This window comes from Microcaecilia unicolor, chromosome 6 (assembly GCF_901765095.1).
Source record: "Microcaecilia unicolor chromosome 6, aMicUni1.1, whole genome shotgun sequence".
In the NCBI taxonomy this organism is placed as follows: Eukaryota; Metazoa; Chordata; class Amphibia; order Gymnophiona; family Siphonopidae; genus Microcaecilia; species Microcaecilia unicolor.
In genome coordinates this window covers 119,767,441-119,792,118 of record NC_044036.1, presented here as the reverse complement: position 1 = coordinate 119,792,118, position 24,678 = coordinate 119,767,441, and the positions used below count along the sequence as shown (strand labels likewise).

Genomic DNA, 24,678 nt, shown 5'->3' with positions numbered 1-24,678 from the left:
GCCTCCCTCCCTCTGCCCCGGCCCACAGTGTTCCCCTTCCCCTTCCCTCACCCTTTTGGTTATTGTATATATGTTCCCTTTTGGTTGTTGTATATATGTTCCCTGTTGTTTATCCCATTCATTTTTTTCCCTCTCCTCTTTGTAAATATGTTGCCCTGCCTGTGTTTTTATTTATACTTTTCTATCATATTTTTTTATTTAAAGCAAAAAATACTTTATTTTAATATAAAAGATTTTAATTGAAGTTTATATGGGTGTCCTATGTTTTCATCTCGATGCCTATGGCTGCCTTATCTGATATCAAGATTCTGAGTCTAATAAACAGGTTTCCTGAGCACTGTGAAAAGCAGAAGGGCGAGAGAGATAAGGAGATCTGTCACAATGTCTTGTCAGGGACATCTATAAACTGCAATACCTTATCTCAATCGGCCCAGGCCCTCCTATAACATATTACCACAGAATAATAGAATGAGTTAAGAGGTAGTGAGCCCTTTATTGGCCTTCCACAATCACAGTAAGCGTGCACTGATACAAGACAACAGAGTCAGTACAACTTGGCAAATGGTATGAGGCAGATAACAATATAGCCCAACTAGTACAGTTATACAAGAGTCCTGCCTGAGAACAGAAAAATGATGCACCCAGGCCACTGCCCTAACCATGAGGCTACTGTTCCAGGCAGAGCGCCATGCATGAGGGACCCTGAGATGTGGCATACATAGGCTTGGTATGCCACATCTGTGGCCAACCACAAACCACCCTGGTATGGGTTGTGAAGTTAAATATAGGTTTCAGCACTTTTGTTACATATTCAAATGGATCCAGGAAAAGAAATATTGATCAGCATTGGTTAAGGTTTTAGTTTAGCACCAGCTGGTTTCTTTTGCCCCTGATGCAGCCTGTATTGTTGGCAAAACATGGATATGTTGGGCACTCATTTGTCAGTCTCAGGAGCTTTGAAACAACTTATTAAAGATGTTTTTTTTTTACAATGAAATCCTGGCCACAAATCTCCTTCCTGGAACATCACCATGGAAGCTCTGTTACTGCTTCAATCTGGCATTTGTTATGCTATGCAATCTCACTCACTTGGTTACCGTGATGGCACTCCTGGGAGCCTCTGGGACCATACCTACACACCCTCTCCCCCTCAATTGTAAGCCTGTTTCTAAACTATAAACCTCTGTACCACAAAACATGAGGACAAGTGGTAGAGACAGCTAAGTCCACTACTCACCTCCAGCTGCAGCTGAGACAGAGACAGCGACAGCGACAGCAGAAAGCCACTGAAAGGAGAAAGCAGAACAGAAGGTTGTACCTGGAACAACACAGTAAGCCAAGTTCTGAGACAGCAGTAGGAAGGGAGGGCAGCCTTTGTTGAAGGCCCCTCATATAGACTTGCAATGCTCCACCCTATACCTTTGAGGAAGCTCCTCCAATTCTAGAAATTTCCATCTGCAATAAAGATTCTCTCAAACAATTGCCTGTGGTTGATTCTTCTGACCAGGTAAAACATTTGGCTTTCAAATGAGGAAAGAGCTCAAAGGATAGGTGTCTTGTTCAACAGTAGCAGAAATCAGGACAAAATACCACCAGTACCATTTTCAAACAGGAAACTGATTCAGTGCTGAAAAAAAAATATAAGTGTTAAGCACACCATTTATTAGCATGTGTAGGGTTATTCTTCAGCCAGTACACACTGAGAAGGGACACAGGCATCTTTTGTGCAGTCTCCAAAACATCTCTTTTCAATCCCTTTGTGGTTCTCAGAAAAGAAAAAAAAAAACTATCACATTTTGGGGGTTGAGTTTGGTTTCCATTAGTACACCAGCTAGGCTTGAATGTGGGATTTCCAGATTCTGACACAGACACCTTCTGGGTACAGCTATTACATCATATGGTACTTGCTAAAAACAAGTCCTGCTTACCCCATCACTCACTGTTTGCTCAACATGAGTCTCGGCACCTATTTAAAAAAAAAACCACTAGTTCATACCTTCATGTCACCCTTCCACTGGGCCCCATCCTTCTTTTCTGTTTTCACCCATTTTCTTCCTTATTTGGTGACAGATATTCACACCAGAACAACTGATTCAGGGTGCCATACAAGGATGCCTCTTCCCAACCCCCACAATACCTCACATTGTACCCACTGTGATGGCCACCAATGTGTAACTAATAGTCCCATCGCAAACCATGTCATTACAGTTAGGCATTGCTGCACCTTGGGTTCCTTTATCATTTACAAAGACATGTACAACAATTGTTCAGCGAATTAACAGTTTCCCTGCCAATAACCTCATGATGTCATGCCACAGACCTCACTGTCATATTTCCCAGTGATACAGGTGTCTCCAGAAGCTTTGTAATAGAGATGCTGTGTCCAGGAAATAGGATCCCACTCTGTGTTATAGTCATCTTAGCCCTCCAATGGCAAAAGGAAGCAAGTGACACGTGTTAGGAAAATTGAGATCATGCCACATCTGACTTTGGGGAATCAAGTGCTATAAATGTGTGTAGTGCTGCTTAAATGGGATACTGTTTTTGTGTAACTTTTCCTGGCAACACACACTAATTACTGCAGTTCAAAATACGTTTTCCCTGGTGTTCTCATACGCTGAGTTCTACCATTTGCTTTCTTTTCCCTTTGGAGGGCAGACTAGTCAGACATGGTCCTGGTTTGGTGTGCATACAGCACTATTTGTCACTGGTCTGGTCCAGCTAATTTGTCCTTTACTCCTTTTATGCAGATACTGCAGCTGTACAGGGTGATAGTGGGGAGGCTGTGCCAGAGATAGAGGATGCTGCTGTTGTTGCTACTGGCCCTTCACAGCAGGCTCCCCAGAGCCATGGGTCTGAACATCACGGTCCAGCAGCAGCAGAAGAGGCCAACCTGCCACCTCTGGAAGAAGATGAAGACATTGGGGGCACAGGTGTTGAGGCAGAGGAGGACTCCATACATCAGGAGGAAGATCTTGGCCAACCTGAGCAGGAACAAGGAGAGGACGAAAATAATGTTATAGTCATTGGCCATCAGATTTGAGAACAGGTCCTGCTCAGGGAAGAGGTTGCTAGTGTGCGGCGGGAGCTAACAGGTGTGGTGGAGGGGATGGGAGAGGAAGAGGGAGAGGGGAAACCTGGGGTCAGGTACTTTTTGGTTATCACTGTACATCATAATAGTTGGAGGGAGGGGAGGGAAGATGTGGGAGGAGGGGAATGGTGGAGGGGGCCAATAACACTTATGTAGACTTGTATAATATCTATTCTCACCATATTCACAAAAATTGTGTCTGGATGATATTATTTCAGACTTCCTGGCCTCTCTGATGTGCCTGGTGAGGTGGTGGATCCTCCTGGTGTCTCTTTGGTCTCTCATCTTCACTGTCACTCTCCTCCATGGCCTGTTGCTCGGGTTCTGGCATCCACCTTGTAACCTCCAGATTGTGCAGCATGCAGTGAAGATGTCACAGACCTTGGCTGGCTTGTACAAAAACTCCCCTCCCCCCCCCCTCAGAATCTGGTCTTCAGAAGGCCAAATGTCCTTTCAATTAATTGCCGGGTAGCACTGTGGGTCCTGTTGTATCTGATTTCCTCTGGCCTCCGGAGGTTCACAATAGGGGACATCAGCCAGTTCCTGAGGGGATAGGCAAAAGAAGTTAGAGAAGGTACACAAACCTTTTGTTGTGTGTTGGAAGTTCCTACAAGTGTGTTCTGTGTCATCCTTCAGACCACTGGGCCCACACTTGCCACACACCTGTGGAGTAAAGAGAGAGATGTAGTCAATGATTAGAAGGGTATACTAGTTGTAGGATGCTCCTCACCTAGTAGCCATCCCCCTCTGATTTCTCCACTCTGAAAGGTGTTGTGGATTCCAGAATGTGAAAGGACATAGGCATTGTGGCAGGATCCGGGAAAGCTGGCACACACATTACAGACAACTGGCATGTTAAGGGAGTGGCAAGACCTTTGATTTTGGTATTCCGGGGAGTGGTAAGACCTTTGATTTTGGTATTCTGGCTCACTGGCTGAAGGTGGCCTGAGGGCCACATGTGTACAATCTATGGCCCCCAGCACAGTGGGGAATTGGGCAAACTCATAAAATGCAGTCATTGTGTTTGCTCTTCTGCCTCAATGCATGGTGAAGCAGACATAAAAGGTATCCCTTTTCAAAAAGGCATTCAGAAACTGGGTAATGATGCATGAGGCAGGTGGCTGGCTGGCTGATTCCTGCTGCAGCTACTAGAGGTGTTTGGAATGTGCTAGTTGCCAGAAAGACCAGGTCTGTGGTGACTCTCACATGAACTGGCAGAGCATTCCCCTAAAACCAATAGGTTCCAGGTTCTCTTGTAGCTGTTCATACAAGTGCACTATGGTCTCTTTATTAAATCAGTACCTAGCTATACAGTCTTCATTAGTCAGGTCCAGGAACCTGGTCCTGTACACCCTCTGCACCTGCCCTCGCCCTTGGCCTCTCCCTCTCTCTGTCATACCTGTCCCTGATGTGCCATCAACCAGCCCATGAAGAGCTCAGCCATCACTCTGCACTGCAGTCACAAATACAGTCACACACAAACAAACACACACACACACACACACACACACACACAAACACTCACACACAATGGGATAGCAACATTGACAGGGACACACCAAAGACAGACACAAGTGGCTGTAGCACCCAACACACACACTAGCACACTAATACTGAGACACTCACAGACAAACACACCAACTTGCATACAGGGATGGCATACAGGGTGGGCGAGGGAAATAAGGACAGTAGGTAGTGGGATGAGAGGAATGAAAGAAGTGGAGCATGTATAGGTGGAGAAGGGAGTAAGCAGGAGCAGCATGGACAGAATTTAAATGAAATGGGTATGGGATTGAGTCAGAGCACACACTAAGATCACAAAATATCACCAGAAGCACAGTAGAGCACATGAACACATGTCAAGATGGAGTACACTTGAGCACTAATTATATTACTTGCAGAGATCGGCACTAATGTTAGGTATCATCATGTTCCCTGACAGTTATGGAACCCAAATTCCACACCAATTTGATTTTTATTTGGCACCAATAAAACATGTCAGAGTCTAAGTGCTAGCAATCATTCCTAATGTCATGGGTTGAACTTAGGACCAAAAGTGGTGAACTGGATAGAAAACTGGTTGACCGACAGGTGGCAGAGGGTGGTGGTAAATGGAATCCGCTCAGAGGAAAGGAAGGTGAGCAGTGGAGTTCCTCAGGGGTTGGTGGTGGGACCTATTCTGTTTAATATATTTGTGGGAGATATTGCTGAAGAGTTGGAAGGAAAGGTTTGCCTTTTTGCAGATAGACTGGATATCCTGGAGGGAGTAGAAACAATGAGAAGGGATCTCTGAACATTAGAAGAATGGTTGGTCTGGCAGTTAAAATTTAATTACACTACTTTCGGGGAAAATTTCAAGTAACCGAAGTACAAATATTATCAAATAGTAAACCATCAAGCACTCACACTGCAATTATATTATCACTTTTTTTTATAAAATTACTTTTTATTGTGCTGTGTCAATATATCCAGTCTCCCTATCCCACAACAAGTAACCCCAGAACTCCTTACATACTAGTCCAACAGATGCTCGCACGCACTCACAACTACCATATTCATGCATTTAAGCCCACCATTAATAGTGATCACAATGATGTTACAAATTGTATTGAGTTCAAAATTCAATTTAGGTACAGTCACTTTAAATCCATATAGAGCCGAACGTGACTCTATGAACTGTGTTTCTAAAAACACTTAATTGTCCATGTCCTCTGTATAACACCGACCACAGTGCTTTCAATGTAATGAACAGTACAATGAGATGCTAGGTAAAGAAGATGTTACACTCCTTTCGCCAGTAAACTGGTTGCTCTTTAACAAAGCCACAGCGTCGGGCCAGAGCTAGGCTACTGGAGGAACCATTAAAAGGTCAAACATCAATTTCTTCTTAACTCATCTTGGTCCTCAATGCGAGACCACATTTCATCAAATTCTTCATCAGGAGAACCAAATCAAGCAATCTGTAAATAAACATATACCAAATTCTAGCCTTAACACATCTAACCAGTGTATATATTCTCACATAATCTATAACCACATATAAACTATATGTAGCTGCTTACCACCGGGACTGCTCTCCAAGACTGGGTTACCAGATGGTACGTAGGAACGTAATGCTGTATCTTACTACGCATGGTTTAAATATCTAACCGGACCCTGCCCTTTCATTGATGTCATGAATCTACAGCCATTCAACCTCCAGATTTAAACACCGAGGGGCTACCGTATTCCACCGAAATATGTATCGTTGTTCTATATTGAATAATCGGGCACTCACATCTTCTCCCCGAGTCGGAGGTGAGATTTGTATTAATGCCATACATCTAAGATCTTCTATTTTATGTTTCTGATTGATCCAGTGGGAAACTAACAGAGCTTCTGTTTTTAGATTTTTCAAATTGCTCATGTGTTCCGCTAACCTATTTTTTAGTTTTCTTTTAGTGTGGCCAATGTAATATTTTCCACACGGACACTTAATGCAGTATACAGCCCTCTCACTATTACAGTTAGTATTGGATTGTAAATAGAAGAACCTGTTGGATCCCGGAATCACAATCAAATTTGTGATCATGGCATATCTACAATAAACACACCTCCCACATGGGGAGTGCTGTCCATCGAATGTTTGTAGGTTTGTATGAATATGGTAGTTGTGAGTGTGAGCATCTGTTGGGCTAGTATGTAAGGAGTTCTGGAGTTAAAATTTAATGCCAAGAAGTATAGAGTGATGCACTTAGGGTGCAGAAACCCAAAAGAGAGATACTGGATAGGATGGGAGAGATTAGTATGCTCGACTCAGGATAGAGACCTTGGGGTGTTGGAGTCCAAGGATCTGAAGCTGAAGAAACAATGTGACAAGGCCATGGCCATGGCCAGAAGGATGCTAGGCTGCATAGAGAGGGGTATAACCAACAGAAGAAAGGAGGTGCTAATGCCCCTCTACAAGTCATTGATGAAGCCCCACTTGGAGTATTGTGTTCAGTTTTGGAGGTCGTATCTTGCTAAAAATGTAAAAAGACTGGAAGCAGAGCAAAGAAAAGCTACAAAAATGGCATTTATTTATTTTATTTATTTATTGCATTTGTATCCCACATTATCCCACCTCTTTGCAGGCTCAATGTGGCTTACAATTCATCATGGATACTGGAACTAGAAGGGAATATACATTTGGTTTTACAGAGGGTTTTGGGTTACATGATAGTGTTAAAGCAAAAGCTAGTATAAAACACTTCTGGATAAATTAATGATTGTACAGTTACATGTGTTAATCTTTGTGGTATATCTTGTCGAAGAGATAGGTTTTCAATAGTTTGTGGTATGGGATTTGCGTTGCAAACCTTACGAGGGGAGACTTGCCGACCTGAACATGTATACCTTGGAGGAAAGGAGAAACAGGGGTGACATGATACAGACATTCAAATATTTGAAAGGTATTAATCCACAAACAAACCTTTTCCAGAGACGGGAAGGTGGTAGAACTAGAGGACATGAATTGAGGTTGAAGGGGGGCAGACTCAGGAGTAATGTCAGGAAGTATTTTTTCACAGAGAGGGTGGTGGATATGTGGAATACCCTCCCATGGGAGGTGGTGGACATGAAAAAGGTAATGGAATTCAAACATGCGTGGGATAAACACAAAGGAATCCTGTTTAGAAGGAATGGATCCACGGAATCTTAGTGGAGATTGGGTGGTGACGCCGGTAACTGGGAAGCAAAACCGGTGCTGGCAGATTTCTATGGTCTAGGCCCTGATTGTGACTGAATAGATATGAGTGGGCTTGAGTGTAAATTTTAAGGGGCTTCAATGTTAGCTTCAGAACTTTTAGTACAAGAACAGTGCTAGGCAGACTTCTATGGTCTGTGCCCTGAGAATGGCAAGGACAAATCAAGGTCAGGTACATGTATACATATAAAGTAGCACATACAATGAGTTTATCTTGTTGGGCAGACTGGATGGACCGTACAGGTCTTTATCTGCTGTCATTTACTATGTTACTATGTGTTACTATCCAGCTCATTTTCGAAAGTGATCGCCGGCCACCTTCCGACACAAATCGGGAGATGGCCGGCAATCTCCTGAACCCGGCCAAATTGGTATAATCGAAAGCCGATTTTGGCCGGGTTCAACTGCTTTTCGTCACGGATCTGGCGAAACATCAAGGAGGCGTGTCGGTAAGGTAATAAAGGTGGGATGGGGTGTGCTCACGAGATGGCCGGCTTCGCCCAATAATGAAAAAAAAAAGCCAGGCTTGTAGAGCATTTCGCCGGCTGTACTTGGTCCTTTTTTTTCATGACCAAGCTTCAAAAAGGAGCCCCAACTGACCAAATGACCACCGGAGGGAATCGGAGATGACCTCCCCTTACTCCCCCAGTGGTCACTAACCCCCTCCCACCCAAAAAAAAATTAAAAAACATTTTTTTGCCAGCCTGAAGGGTCATACCCAGCTCCATGACAGCAGTATGCAGGTCTCTGGAACAGTTTTTAGTGGGTGCAGTGCACTTCACACAGGTGGACCCAAGCCCATCCCCCCTACCTGTTACACTTGTGGTGGTAAATGGGAGCCCTCCAAAAAAACCCAAAACATACTGTACCCACATGTAGGTGCCCCCCTTCACCCATAAGGGCTATGGTAATGGTGTAGAGTTGTGGGGAGTGGGTTTTGGGGGGATTTGGGGGGGCTCAGCACCCAAGTTAAGGAAGCTATGAACCTGGGAGGTATTTTTTTTATTATTTTTAGCAGTGTCCCCTAGGGTGCCCGGTTGGTGTACTGGCATGTCAGGGGGACCAGTGCACCACAAATGCTGGCTCCTCCCACGACCAAATGCATTGAATTTGGCCGGGTTTGAGATCGGCGGCATTATTTTCCATTATGGCCGAAAACTGATGCCGGCCATCTGAAACACGGCGAAGTCTGACATTTGGCCGGGCCCAACTGTATTAGCGAAAAAAAAGATGGCCAGTCATCTTTTTCGAAAATACGGTTGGCTCCGCCCACTTACGGCACCGGCCCCGAAGATGGCTGGCCAGCTATTTGGCCGGCGCCGTTCAATTATGCCCCTCCACATTAGCTGTGACCCCAGTACAAGGTATCACTTGTGGGATTTGAACCCAAACCTCTCCCTGAATGATGTCAAATAGTCTAACTGCTATACTACCTCGCCTACTGTGTAGCCTACTCTCTCAGTCATCTGCAAAGATCTATTAGGAGGACAGCATGTTCAGGTCAGAGGGTGAGATTTCCATTTCTATATATGTAATGCCCTGGAAATAAGATGTGTGGAATATGGAGGTGGAGACAGGATGAGTGATGTAATATAGTAATTGAAATACCACGTTTGGTCAAAAGGAATTTCTTAGGGAATCTTAACTTAATAACTATTTTTTGGACCATCAGATGGTGGGCAATTCTAATACTGTAACCTGGTATACATGTATCATATCTATCACCACACCACTTGTACTCATCGGTCCTTATTTTTATAACTGTTTTTTAAAACGAAGGAACTTTATAGTAATATTTCTTATCTCATCGTCTACTCTTAATAATCTGCATTCATAGAACCAAAAAGAGTACTTATCTCAAAGCAATTACATTTTTCAACTTGTATCTAAGGCTGAAGAATGTAATTGCTTTTCAGATCTGCACACTAGAATTTACTCGCAGCTCATTATAGAATATGCCTAAAAAGATGTGTGCGTACATTCCAATTATTGCTGATTATTGCTTGTTACAGGCCAATTATTGGCATTTATTGACTCATTCAGATAAGTTGTATGCACAATTTGGCCACATGGCCAAATTTGTATGCGCAACTCAAAACGCCATATATAGAATCTGGGGGAATGCATGTAACATAGTATTCTATGAGTTACTCACATAAGTTGGAGACATGCTCATACTTCTCCCATACTCCGCAGTTATGTGCTACGGCACTTATAGCACACTTACACATTAAATTACAATTTTCTCATACTTAACACATGCAAGGTGCGCATAACTGCAGGTGTCTAGTTATAGAATTGTCTTTCATATGTATATTAACTTTTCTTCCGAACAATATTAGTATGATTTATCTTCTTCATAGCACTAAAACTGTATTTATAGCAACATTTCTCAATCCTATCCTATAGTTACACCTAACACTGTAATGACTATGCATGAGATAGATCTATATGTACTGGAGACTTGGTGTAGATATAGCTGTCTCATGCAAATTCTTTATAGGAATCCTGAAAACCAGCCTGGATAGATATTTCTCCAGTGGAGGGCTAGAAAAAATGATTTATAGTATCAATATTCAGGCCAAAATGCAGCCACATTGGGGTCCTTTTACTAAGGTGCACCGAAAAATGGCCTGCGATAGTGTAGGCACATGTTTTGGCTGCGCACGGGATCATTTTTAGCGCACCTGTAAAAAATGCCTTTGGGAGGGGGCTGAAAATGGACATGCGGCAAAATGAAACTTGGCGTGCATCCATTTTGGGTCTGAGACCTTACCATCAGCCATTGACTTAGTGGTAAGGTCTCACGCATTAACTGGGCAGTAATGGTCAACGCGTGTCAAAATGCTGATTACTGCCCATGCGCCAGAAAATAAAAATATTTTCTGATGTGCGTATTGGACGCACATTAAAAATGAAATTACCGCCTGGGCCATGCGGTAGCCAGGTGGTAACTCAGAATTGACGCGCGTTGGGTGGGTGTAAGTGCTTACATGGCTTAGTAAAAGGACCCCATTGATAGTCAGCGCCAGTATATTGACTGCTGCTACTGCTGAATATGCACAGTGGTCAGTGCTGATGTTATCTGGACAGAGACAATATTCAAACTGTAACCAGATAACTAACCTGACAGTGGTCTGAATATCAATGATTTCCAGTTAACGACTGTTTCGGCCCTAGTTCCACCATGCACCACCCCAGAGCTATACTGATAGCCTGACCAAAAGTTCCTTCCTTTTAAAAACAAGTTATAAGAATCGAAGAGGACAAGTGGTGTGGCGATACATGTATACCAGGATACAGTATTGGACCATGAGACATTCAACAACACACTGCAGATAGTGCAGCTGAATATTCACAGCCAGCAAAGGCTAAGGCATTTATCCAGATAATGGCAGCTCTTATCAGGATAAATAGTTTTGACTATTGAGCTGATAGTGTATGAAGGCATTTAAGCCTAGTCTGCCCGCTTGGTGTTATGATTGGAGTCCACAGCTCCATTTTGGATTTGTAACTGCAGGTAGAAGGAGGGAAACCATCTCCATACTACCAATGATGTATCAGTGAGCGACTACCACAAGTAAGTCATGGCCCAGGGAATAGATGGAGGTGGTCGTGGAGCAGGAGGAGCCCATCTATGCTTTGGGGGATGGGATTGCAAAGTATGTTGCCTTCATTGATGTTTTCATGGATGGTGTCCGTGGCTCATTTAGGCACATTGATGCTTCTGGGAAGGGGTGGTGGAAGTGAGATGTTGGGTCTAGTGAGGCTCATTAATGCAAACCAATGGCATGAAAGTTAGCTGTATCTAATGAGGTGAAGTTATCTTTCTGGCATTAGGTTGCTTTTGTTAAGGTGGTTATTTTAGAAGTGGGGGACCTACTTCCTCCTTTGCAGATCCCAGTCATTATTCAGCTGGGATCTGTATAAGTATCTTATGAGGGTCCCAGTTTAACATCGCCTGGGACTCACATAAGGTCAAGCAGCCAGCACATGCCCACATGGCCTCAATATTCAATGCTGGTGCCTAGACATAGCCCAGCATCGAATATTGGTGCCTAATTCTGCTGCTGGCTGAATAGTTCCCACTTAAATTAAAGAATATTAGCATTTAAGTGAATAACCCCCGGATTCTATACAAGGTTCGGTGAGTAGCGCGCACTAAATTGAGCACATGCCTAATTTACATACGCACCTTAATTGAGTAGTGAGCCAATCAGCGATAATAATTGACTGATAACAACCAATTATCATCACTAATTGGCATTAATTGGAATTTATGCTTGCTTTTTTTAGGCATATTCTAAAAAGAGGTGAGTGTAAATCCCAACGTGCGTAGCTGAAAAGGGGACATGGACATGAGAGGAGTGTAGCCGTGTCAGGAACATCACTCAAATTTACACACATTGTTAAAGAATTCAGGGGGAACATGCCTACAATTAGATGTGGGTATTTACAGCAGGTTTTCAGAGGCGTAAATGGCCGTGTCTAAATGAAGGTGCATTCCTCAGCCCTATGCACTATTCTAAAAACCGTGCCTAATTTTAGGCGTGGTTTATAGAATAGCGCTAAGTGCTTTTTCTGGATGTGTCTAGATTTTAGACGCCATTTATAGAATCTAGCCCTAAGTGTACACTTATATGCGTAATTACTAGGTCTGGGCTCATCTCTGTTCTATAAATGATGTGTGAAACTCTCTTAGTTTGTAAATACTACTACTACTACTACTACTACTACTATTTAGCATTTCTATAGCGCTACAAGGCGTATGCAGAGCTGCACAAACATAGAAGAAAGACAGTCCCTGCTCAAAGAGCTTACAATCTAATAGACAAAAAATAAAAATAAAGTAAGCAAATCAAATCAATTAATGTGAACGGGAAGGAAGAGAGGAGGGTAGGTGGAGGCGAATGGTTACAAGTGGTTACGAGTCAAAAGCAATGTTAAAGAGGTGGGCTTTCAGTCTAGATTTAAAGGTGGCCAAGGATGGGGCAAGACTTAGGGGCTCAGGAAGTTTATTCCAGGTGTAGGGTGCAGCGAGACAGAAGGCGCAAAGTCTGGAGTTGGCAGTAGTGGAGAAGGGAACAGATAAGAAGGATTTATCCATGGAGCGGAGTGCACGGAAAGGGGTGTAGGGAAGGACGAGTGTGGAGAGATACTGGGGAGCAGCAGAGTGAGTACATTTATAGGTTAGTAGAAGAAGTTTGAACAGGATGCGAAAACGGATAGGGAGCCAGTGAAGGGACTTGAGGAGAGGGGTAGTATGAGTAAAGTGACCCTGGCGGAAGACGAGATGGGCAGCAGAGTTTTGAACTGACTGGAGAGGGGAGAGGTGACTAAGTGGGAGGCCAGCAAGAAGCAGATTGCAGTAGTCTAAACGAGAGGTGACAAGGGTGTGGATGAGGGTTTTGGTAGAGTGCTCGGAAAGAAAGGGGCGGATTTTATGGATGTTGTAAAGAAAGAAACGACAGGTCTTGGCAATCTGCTGGATATGAGCAGAGAAGGAGAGAGAAGAGTCAAAGATGACCCCAAGGTTTCGAGCTGAGGAGACGGAGAATGAGAGAGCCATCAACAGAAATAGAAAACGGGGGGAGTGGGGAGGTGGGTTTGGGGGGGGGGGAAATGAGAAGCTCGGTTTTGGTCATATTTAATTTCAGGTGGCGTTGAGACATCCAGACAGCAATGTCAGACAAGCACGCTGAAACTTTGGTTTGGATGCAAGGTGAGATATCAGGGGTAGAAAGGTAAATTTGGGAGTCATTAGCATAGAGATGGTAGGAAAAGCCATGGGATGAGATTAATGAACCAAGGGAAGAAGTGTAGATAGAAAAGAGGAGGGGACCAAGAACAGAACCCTGAGGTACGCCGACAGGCAGAGGGATAGAAGTAGAAGAGGATCCACCAGAGTGAACACTAAAGGTGCGGAGGGAGAGGTAGGAAGAGAACCAGGAAAGGACAGAGCCCTGGAATCCAAGTGAGGACAGGGTATCGAGAAGTATGCTGTGATCGACAGTGTCAAAAGCAGCGGAAAGATCAAAGAATGAGGATGGAATATTAACCTCTGGATTTAGCCAGTAATAGGTCATTGGAGACTTTAGTAAGCGCAGTTTCGGTTGAGTGGAGAGGGCGAAAACCAGATTGTAGTGGGTCAAGAATAGCATGTGAGGAGAGAAAATCAAGGCAGTGGCGGTGAACAGCACGCTCAAGTAATTTGGAGAGAAAAGGAAGGAGGGAGATGGATCGGTAATTAGAGGGACAAGTAGGATCGAGTGAAGGCTTCTTAAGGAGAGGTGTGACCACAGCATGTTTAAAGGCAGCAGGGACAGTCGCAGTGGGAAATGAGAGGTTGAGAATGTGACAGATAAAAGGAATAAGAGTAGGAGAGATGGCATTAAGAAGGTGGGTGGGAATGGGATCAGAGGAACAGGTGGTACATTTTGAGGAAGAAAGGAGAAGTGTAGTTTCCTCAATAGTAACTTCAGGAAAGGAGGAAAGGGAATGAGGGGAAGGAGAGAGAGGAGAACGGACTAGTGGAGGGAGAGGTGGTGAGGTAGAGAAAGCAAGGTTTATCTTTTGAACCTTGTTGTGAAAGAATTCAGCAAGGGTCTGAGGAGATAATGAAGGGGGAGTTGGGGGAGGCGGCACCTTGAGGAGAGAGTTCAATGTGGTGAAGAGAAGTCGAGGGTTAGAGCCAAGAGAGTTGGTCAGTTGGATATAATAATTCTGTTTAGCACATAAAAGAGCAGATTGGAAGGAGGTCAGCATGAACTTAAAGTGTAAGAAATCAGCAAGGGCCCGAGATTTCCGTCAGAGGCGTTCGGCGGAGCGGGTACAGGAACGTAGGTAGCGGATATTAGAAGTCAGCCAAGGTTGGGGTTTTGTACGCCTTATAGGGCGGGTCATCAAAGGTGCAAGAGTGTCTAAGGCAGAGGATAGAGTATTGTTGTAAGAAGAAACAGCCTTGTTGACAGACGTGGATGGTGCCACAGTAGAGAGGAGGTTTGAAACATGGGAGGATAGAGATGAAGGGTCAATATCGTGAAGATTCCTGGATAAATTAGATAAGATAGGACGGGACTGGGAGGGAGGAGATTTAAGTGTGAAAGTTATAAGATGGTGATCAGAGAAGGGAAGATCAGAGGCAAGGAAACTAGAGGGTGAACAGTTGGAGGAGAAGATGAGATCAAGACAGTGACCATTTTGATGAGTGGGGGAGGTGGAGCATAGTTGGAGATTAAAGGAGGACGTTAAAGCGAGTAACTTGGAAATATAAGAGTTGGAAGGATCATTAGCAGGAATATTAAAGTCACCAAGGATGAGAGAGGGGGAGGAAGGATCATGGAAGAAGGCAAGCCAGGTGTCAAAGTCACTGAGAAAGGATGAAAGGGACTTATCAGGGGGACGATAAATGACCGCTATTCGAAGAGGCAGAGGAGAGAAAAGGCGGATAGAGTGGACTTCAAAGGAGGAAAAACAATGAGATTGAGGTGGAGGAAGGGGTTGAAATCTGGAGGAGGGAGAGAGAAGTAGTCCAACACCGACCCCGCGACCAGCAGGGCGAGGAGTATGTGAAAATAGATAACCGCCATGGCACAGGGCTGCGACTGAAGCAGAGTCATCAGGGCAGAGCCAGGTTTCTGTTATGGCGAGCAGATGGAGGTGACGTGAGATAAAGAGGTCCTGGATATAGGCGAGTTTGTTACAGATAGAGCGGGCATTCCATAGGGCGCAAGAGAAGGGCAGAGAAGAGGAGGGGAGTAGAGAAATAGAGATGAGGTTAGAGAGGTCGCGGTGAGATCTGTAGAGTTGGGATAATAGTTGGTGAGGGGGGCCAGGATTGATGTCACCGGCTGAGAGTAAGAGAAGGAGTAAAAGAGAGTGGAGGAGAGTAGGAGAGGTGTGGCCACGAAGGCGTTGAAGGCGAGAGGTATTTAGGTGGAATGGGGAAGGCAAAATGGAGGGAAGAAAGAGGCGGAGATTAAAAGCCAAGAGGGAGGAAGAGGGTAGGAGAGAAGGTGAGGTGATGAAGTCGATGGATGGGCAGTGAGTTCCTGTAGCGGAAAGAGGTAGGGGGTGAGGGAAAAGATTAGGAAGGGACAGGGCTAGGAAGAGAATGTGAATAGGGGCCATAAATGACTGAGGACGGCGCACGGCACCTAGAGTGGAGGCCCTGAGTGGATCGGAGTGGACCTGGGTGTCACCCCAGAGAAGGCTGTAAGGATATGCAGATGAGCTGCAAGTCCTCCACAGCACCTGAAAGGCAGCCGGTGGTAGAGCTGGCCACCTCTCAGCTGAGGAAAGGCTTACCAGGGGTTAGGCCGAAGCCAGCATTCCTCCCCCTGAGGGTCGCCTGATCCTAGCCAAAAAGCACCTGGAAACTCTGTGCACTTGGAGCGAGGGCCCTGGGAAGATCGGGGTGGAACTGGAGTCACCCTGGATACAGCTGTGAGGAAATGCAGAAGGGCTGCAAGTCCTCCACAGGAGGCATTCACAAGGGAGGAGCATGGGCAAAGTATGAGCGGGACCAGGGGAGTAGCCAGAAGTCCATTTTTGGAGGTTCCCAAAAATGGACTGGGGGTCCCGATATACTTTCCCTCCTAGGCTCCCCCTGCCACCACCACCACCTGCCTGCCTGCCACAATATTACCTTTGCTAGTGAGGATATCAAGGCCCATCAGCTGAAGACATCTCCCGCCTGGGTCGCGTCTGCAGTGACACTTAATTCACTCAGGCTGCTAATGCCAGTTGTCCCACATATGCTCAGTTAGACCTGCACTGAGCATGCGTGAGAGAGCCGGCATTAGCAGTCGAAGTGCACCAGAGTGAATTAAGTGCTGTTGCAGGTGCGACTCAGGTACTGATACCTTTGACCATGAAGGGCTAAAAGTGAGGGGACCCAGGCCCCCAAGGCCCACTGTGGCTATGCCACAGAGTGGGACCAACATTTATGCACATAACTTACAGAATACTGTAAGTTATGCGGACATGGCGAAAGTGAAAGCCTAAACATAGGCACAGAGATGCTGACATGCTAATATTCTATAAAAGAATCTTGGCACCGATATCCCATTATAGAATTAGCACTCAGCGTGCTGCATCTAGGCAGCAAACTTACGGTGCCCAGTTACAGAATTGCCCTCATACGCCCTGATTCTGTAAAGGTTGCTGAAAATTATGCATGCAAATTTAAGCACGATCCTGATTTGCACCTGCAATTTAGTAGGATAACGAGTCAATTAATTGGCTTATTAACATGCAATTATTGGCACTAATTAGATTTAATTGGGTATTACTCTTGTAAAGTTAGGTGTGGGATTTGTGCCTAGACTTTGCACATGGCCAAAAAAAGGTGTGCAGAAAGGGGACGGTCATACACATTTTGGGGTGGAACGGGGGATTGGCTTTGAGTTACATGCGTAATTACAGAATAACAGCACTCCATGAGTAAATTTAGGCATGAATATTTGTACCATATTTTTGTTGGTGTAAATGGTTGCGCCTAAATTTCCGTGCAACTGTGACTCTTAAGCGTCATCCTATAAACCGTGCCAAACTTCAGGTGCAGCTTATGGAATAATGCTTAAGTGGGTTTTTTCGGCGCTGATTTTTAGGTGCCGTTTACTGAATCTACTCCATAATGTAGCATTGCTTCCTCTGTTGACATTATCCATGTTCATGTTTCTAAAATGAATACTTTGGCCACATGTAAGCAGTGCATACATGTCCATTCCTTCTTGTGTTTTAGTACAGGCTCTACATCTTCAGTTCTAAAATACAACCGAAACTGTAGATGTCCTGATCTGGACATATCAATTCCGATATCGATATCCTATGTAAGACAAGGCTTTGTGCTTCTTAGGTATGATGTTTCATTTGCTATTCTTCATTAACAGAAGCCATTGGAATAAAATATATATGTGCATCTGACTCATAACGGGGTCCTTTTACTGAGGTGCGCCAAAAATGGCCTGCACTGTTGTAGGCATGTGTATTGGACATGCGCAGGTCTATTTTTCAATGCACCTGCAAAAAGGACCTTTTTTTGGCTGAAAATGGCCGTGCAGCAAAATAAAAATTGGCACGCATCCCTTTTGGGCCTGAGACCTTACCGCCACCTCTTGACTTAGCGGTTAGGTCTCAGGTGTTAACTGGGCAGTAATCAGTGTGCGTACACTGCCAATTACCGGCCGGTTAGCGCCATGCAGGAGAAAATAAAAAATATTTTCTGCCGCGTGGATCGGACGCGCATAAAAATGAAATTACCACCTAGGGCATGCAGTAGCCAAATTGACATGTGTTGGACGTGTGTAAGCACCTATGTGCCTTAGTAAAAGGGCCCCTACATTACTTCACAGTAACTCAAATGCACATAAATAAGAGCCTTGTTAAAATGCATTAAATGTGAGCATTAACCTAATGATCTGAAACATACAGAGTGAGCTAGTAGGCAGAGACATATCTAGAACAGTGTTGGATTGATATACTGAGATCTGATTATAAAGAGAGATGTACATTTGGCTCACGATGAGATCATTGTTCTGGGATAGGTAGACATTTTCAGGAGAGAAAAAGAAGGGAACTGCCTTCTTAAAAGAATCGCTGGGCGTTTACTGAGATAAATCCAGTGCTGGAAACCTGCAAAGATAATGAAGTCCAGTTAGATGTGGAGCCTGGTGGTGTAGCAAAAAATATCTTGCCATGCTATTCACCTCATAATCTTTAATTGACAACGACAGGAAGAATTAACGACGTTTACTCAGATCTTGAGGGAGGAGCATTCTGTTTTTCATATTATGAAATCTCTGTGAAGTTGTTATGCATCTTGTTATTTCCAAGAAATTCTGTCAAAAGTTAAAGTTTATCAGAATTCCTGGTACAAGCTGATAACAGTCAGAATCAGTGTGTCCTCCTTTGTTTCACCTAACATGCCAACAACACATGTTTAAATACACAGCTGAGAAATACAGTAAATAAACCAACTTAACACTGGCAAGTGCGAATGACTAAGAACATTTTCATTAGAATCTGAAAATGTTAAAAGTTAAACGTTTCAAACAGAACGAAAGAATGGCGTATAAGGAACAGATTATGGTCTCAGATTCAGACGAATAATCAGACTTGTCTTTGTAATAAGAATATTATCCAGATAATGCTGGAAAAAGAATGTTACTTGACCATAGCTCAAGATGTCAGAGGAATGAAGGAAGACCTCACTACATGCCAACATATTTACTTCTAAATTAGAGAGTGGGAGAGTTGAAAATGATTTTTCTAATACAGATGATAGATGCATGCCTGCATTGCAATCTACAAATTAGATGATTTAGAATTACAGGAAAAAATTAAAACATAATTAGTGTCCCTGAAGATTCAGAGCAAGGTGATCTCTGAGAGGACTGATACTAGGTACGATAACATTAGGAATAAACTGAAAAAGTGAAGACGTTTCTTAGAGGAAATATATCCTTGTCACTTTTAATGCCATGGTGTCAGAAAGAAAAGTTTTACAGGCAGTAAAATCAACATGTAATGTGAGGTCAAACAATCATGTTCTTTTAAATTCTAGAACCTACCAATGTACATTCTGTTTTGAAGAGCAAAACCTAAAGATATGAAAAATCTCTATAGAGTAGTATAATGTACCTGAGATGTTTCACCAGGTTCAATACAAACTGAATGTAACAGATGAGAGGTTTCCTGTGAATCTCCAGACCCCTCCGCACCCCCCCCCCCCCAATCCCCATAAGTTCCTGAAATAAGAGTTACCAAACAGGGAAACTCCTTCACATTAACAAAGGATAAAAACAGATAAAAAGGATGGCATCTGACAAAGGAAAATGCTAATTCTAAGGGTAAATCAAAGAAGTTGTTAAAGAATAACTATGGATTGGCATTGTTTTCTTTATAAAACTGCTAAATAATTCTATCATGCCTGGCCAGGTTTGAACCAGCAGTTCGCAGTATCCCAGATTGGTGACTTCCAGTGTGCTCTGCAGCTTCATGGTGGTAAATGCTTCTCCGGAAAGATTTGTATGAGTCCTGGATTTTCATCAAAATCTGCCTCCATGATTGGACCAGGCTGGATGAGATATTTAAATTTCTCTTGGCTTCCTGCCTCCTGCTCACTTGAATTTAGTCTGATCTTGATACTTCCTTTCTTTCTGCCCACATCCTTACCTGCTCCTGCAACTTTCCTGTGGGTTTTTTTTTTCATTGATTTGTTGTTTCTGCCCACTTTTGATAGACTTCTCGGAATCTGATATCGACCTGATTTTTGTCCTAGAGTTGTGCACTTTCTTGTCTCACTGACATTCCGGGAACAGTGTTCAGCATGCCTGTTGCTGCCTATCGACATGACTGCCTTTGCTTGGGTCCAACACAAAACAATTTTAAATGATTAACTATGACTCAGTACTGTTGTGGAAAATTTCATTTACTGAGGGGAGATCAAAGGTTTCAAAGGAGAAATTAAAAGTGAATTTGAAATTGTATGCAGGTTGAGGAAGGTTGAGGCTGTTCTGACTATCCAGTTGGCTATCCAGTTTATGATTTAAATATCATTGTTAAAAGAACATCATGGCCAGTCAGTGCTAAAACCTGATATTCAATTCAGTACCAGCTGGTACTGGCAATGAATATCCGATGTGGTGAACTGGATTAGGAACTGGTTAACGGGCAGACGCCAGAGGGTGATGGTAAATGGAGTTTGCTCAGAGGAGGGAAAGGTGAGTAGTGGAGTGCCTCAGGGATCGGTGCTGGGGCGATTCTATTCAATATATTTGTGAGTGACAATGCCGAAGGGTTACAAGGTAAAGTTTGCCTTTTTGCGGATGACACCAAGATTTGCAACAGAGTGGACACCCCGGAGGGAGTGGAAAACATGAAAAAAGATTTGCGGAAGCTAGAAGAATGGTCTAACGTTTGACAATTAAAATTCAATGCGAAGAAATGCAAAGTGATGCACTTAGGGAGTAGAAATCCAAGGGAGATATATATGTTAGGCGGGGAGAGTCTGATAGGTACGGACGGGGAGAGGGATCTTGGAGTGATAGTATCTGAAGACCTAAAGGCGACGAAACAGTGTGACAAGGCGGTGGCCATAGCTAGAAGGTTGCTAGGCTGTATAGAGAGAGGTGTGACCAGCAGAAGAAAAGAGGTTTTAATACCCCTGTATAAGACGTTAGTGAGGCCCCACCTGGAGTATTGTGTTCAGTTTTGGAGGCCGTATCTTGCGAAGGATGTTAAAAAAATGGAAGCGGTGCAAAGAAAAGCTACGAAAATGGTATGGGATTTGCGTTACAAAACATATGAGGAGAGACATGTATACCCTGGAGGAAAGGAGAAACAGGGGTGATATGATACAGATGTTCAAATATTTGAAAGGTATTAATCCGCAAATGAACCTTTTCCGGAAATGGGAAGGCGGTAGAACTAGAGGACATGAAATGAGATTGAAGGGGGGCAGACTCAAGAAAAAATGTCAGGAAGTATTTTTTCACGGAGAGAATGGTGGATGCTTGGAATGCCCTCCCGCGGGAGGTAGTGGAGATGAAAACGGTAACGGAATTCAAACATGCATGGGATAAACATAAAGGAATCCTGCTCGGAAGAAAGGGATCCCCAGAAGCTTAGCCGAGATTGGGAGGCAGAGCCAGTGGTGGCAGGCGGGGCTGGTGGTTGGGAGGCAGGGCTAGTGCTGGGCAGACTTATACGGTCTGTGCCCTGACAATGGCAGATACAAATCAAGATAAGGTATACACAAAAAGTAGCACACGTGAAACTATCTTGTTGGGCAGACTGGATGGACCGTGATCCCCAGAAGCTTAGCCGAGATTGGGAGGCAGAGCCGGTGGTGGCAGGCGGGGCTGGTGGTTGGGAGGTGGGGCTAGTGCTGGGCAGACTTATACAATCTGTACCCTGACAATGGCAGATACAAATCAAGGTAAGGTATACACAAAAAGTAGCACACGTGAAATTATCTTGTTGGGCAGACTGGATGGACCGTGCAGGTCTTTTTCTGCCATCATCTACTATGTTACTATGGCCGGTCAGTGCTAAAACCTGGTATTCAATTCAGTACCAGCTGGTACTGGCGATGAATATCCGATGTTTAACCATGGTGGTAGAGGTTTTTAAAAATGATGACTGTCGCAGACTGAATATCAACCCCTTTATTTTTAAAATGTTTTTTCATTTCTAAATTGTGTATCAAATATTTGTTTTCCTTGGTGGTCCTGGATATCTGGTTGATTCTTACGTAGTAACAATCTCTGTTTCACCAGTAGCAGTTGTATGTTGTAAACTGTTTATGGTTAATTTCATGAAGGAAAAAAAGGTTGGCTCTAATATTCAGGGTAGGAGCATATCCTACTCAGATACATGCCATTCATTGAGGCCAATCACTGATTTTCAGCAGCATTATCTAGATAATAAAATAGGAAATCAGTACTGACCACCCTGACGCTATCCAGATAGATCTGTGATGGTCTGGGGCAGAGGTAAGGCAGAGAGAGAACTTATTTGGGTAAAGCCGATATTCAACTTTTATTTTACCAAGATAACTATTCAGGTAAGTTAGGACAGCAGTATAAAGTAACATAAACTTGTTTACCTCCAGGCTTGAGCACTGTAAAACTACTTTGATAGGCCTGCCTCATAAAGTCTTTAGCCTTATTCAAATTTTTCAAAATAGATATGCCAGGTTGGTCTCAGGCTTGAAGCTAAAGGCCATGTCATTCCAATACTCAACATGCAACTGAGAGGGTTGAAGTACACAGCACAAGCAGTCCATAAAAAAGCACAAAGAGCTCTTAAGAATGGAATGTGTGCCTCATTAAAGACCTGACACGGGGCGTGTTTTGGCATAACTAACGCCTGCCTCAGGGGTCAATTCAAGCAACACTAGAAGACTTCGTTTTTACTCAAAATACAGTGACACAACATTATGAAAGTCCACCTGAAGAAGGAAAACAATGCCTGATTGCGGAACAAAACGCCAAGAAAACGCACCAAAAATCCATTTTTTTGGTGATTTGTTCTGCAACCAGGCATTATTCTCCTTCGTCATGCAGACTTTCATGGTGTTGTGTCACTGGATTTTGAGTAAAAACTAACTCATCTAGTGTTGCTTGAATTGACCCCTGAGGCAGGCGTTAGTTACGCTGAAACACGGCCCGTGTTGGGTCTTTCATAAAGCACATTTGTTCAATTCTTGAGAACCCTTTGTGCTTTTTTTTGGACTCCAATACTCAAGCAAGCATCACTGATTGCCAGTTGATGCACAGGTTAGGTTCAAGGTAAGCTGTGGGAACAGAGCCTGAAGATGGTGGCATATTAGACTACTCTGGCTACTGATGCCCTTTGGCTCACTGTGGGGGTTTTAAAAATATGGTTAAAAAAGGGAAGATCTGTGTCTTCCCAGTTGAGGCACCCCTTCTTCTGCAGTGGGCCTGATGGACCATTTTGCGCAGTGTGGCATTATGTTGGAGGCCACTGGAGATTCACCATTGGGACTGGCAGTGAGGGAGGGTATGCGATTGTCCTCCCCCATACTAGAGATATTGTTCAGCCCATGAGAAAAGAGAGCTCCCATAAATATAGTGGCAGAGAACTTAGGGCAAGCAGCAGAGCAACAGAGCAGCAGTCACAGCAGTCACAGTTGATGTTAGCTGGTTGAAGGAGGAGCAGTCAACACTGCTGTATTCAACCAAAGATGCCAATGTGGTTGCAGCTGGTTCCCTGAAGTCCACTCCCGTGAATCCAGATATGAGCCTTTTTGACAGACCCAGGCTATCTTCTGCAGAAAACAACCTTGTTGAGAGCAAGTGTCTTTTTCCTTGCAGAAATCTGCCATTTTTTAACTAAAGTTGATATGGACATTTTTATTTTTTACTAAATTTTGAATTACTGAATTCTGACTTAATGAGTAGTTTTGTATGATATTACAGCACGTAAGAACATACAAATATAATATAAACCATCAAAGGCAATGACGTGAAAGAACTGAAAGAAATCTTGGTGAACCTGGAAGACATACTCAGCCAAATTGACAAATTAAAGAGTAGAAAATCACCTGGACAAGATGGCATGCATCTGAGGGTACTGAAAGAATTCAAACATGAAATTGCTGATCTGCTGTTAGTAATCTGTAACTTGTCACTAAAATTGTCCATAGTACCTGAAGATAGGAGGATGGCCAATGTAACGCCGATTTTTAAAAAGGTTTCCAGGGGTGACCGAGGAAATTACAAACCGGTAAGCCTGACGTCAGTGCCGGGTAAAATAGTGGAAACTATTATAAAGAATGAAATTGTAGAACACATAGATAAACACGGTTTAGTGGGACAGAGTCAGCATGGTTTCAGCAAAGGGAAGTCTTGTGTCACAAATTTGCTTCATTTCTTTGAAGGCATGAATAAACATGTCGATAAAGGTGAGCCGGTTGATGTAATATATCTAGATTTTCAAAAAAGCTTTTGACAAAGTTCCTCATGAGAGACTGCTGAGAAAATTAAAGAGTCATGTGATAGGAGGCAATGTTCTGTTGTGGATTAGGAATTGGCTATTGGACAGAAAATAGAGGGTAGGGTTAAATGGCCATTTCTCTAAATGGAGGAGGGTGAATAGTGGAGGGCACAGGGATCTGTACTGGGACTGGTGCTATTTAACCTATTTATAAATGATCTGGAGATTGGAACAAGTGAGACAATTAAGGGGCTTTTTACTAAGGTGTGCTAGTGTTTTTAGCTGGCCCTAAAAATCATCTGGCACTAAACGCTGAGATGCTCATGGGCATCTCAGCGTTTAGCACCAGCTGATTTTTAGCATGACCTAAAAATGCTAGCGCACTTTAGTAAAAGACCCC

General features: G+C 43.7%; 1 long non-coding RNA gene across 3 annotated transcripts; it reads right to left on the bottom strand.

Moving 5' to 3' along the window:
- Nucleotides 1–469: 469 nt before the first annotated feature.
- On the bottom strand, nt 470–20,167 carry LOC115472232. Of its 3 annotated transcripts, none has more exons than XR_003942486.1 (4): nt 19,992–20,167; nt 18,327–18,449; nt 3,271–3,754; nt 470–2,984 (listed from the first exon to the last, which is right to left on the bottom strand). It is a non-coding gene; the product is annotated as an uncharacterized LOC115472232 (long non-coding RNA). The 3 variants fall into 3 exon arrangements; XR_003942487.1 differs by having other exon boundaries at nt 20,082–20,120; XR_003942485.1 differs by lacking the exon at nt 19,992–20,167 and adding an exon at nt 19,458–19,985.
- Nucleotides 20,168–24,678: the final 4,511 nt, after the last annotated feature.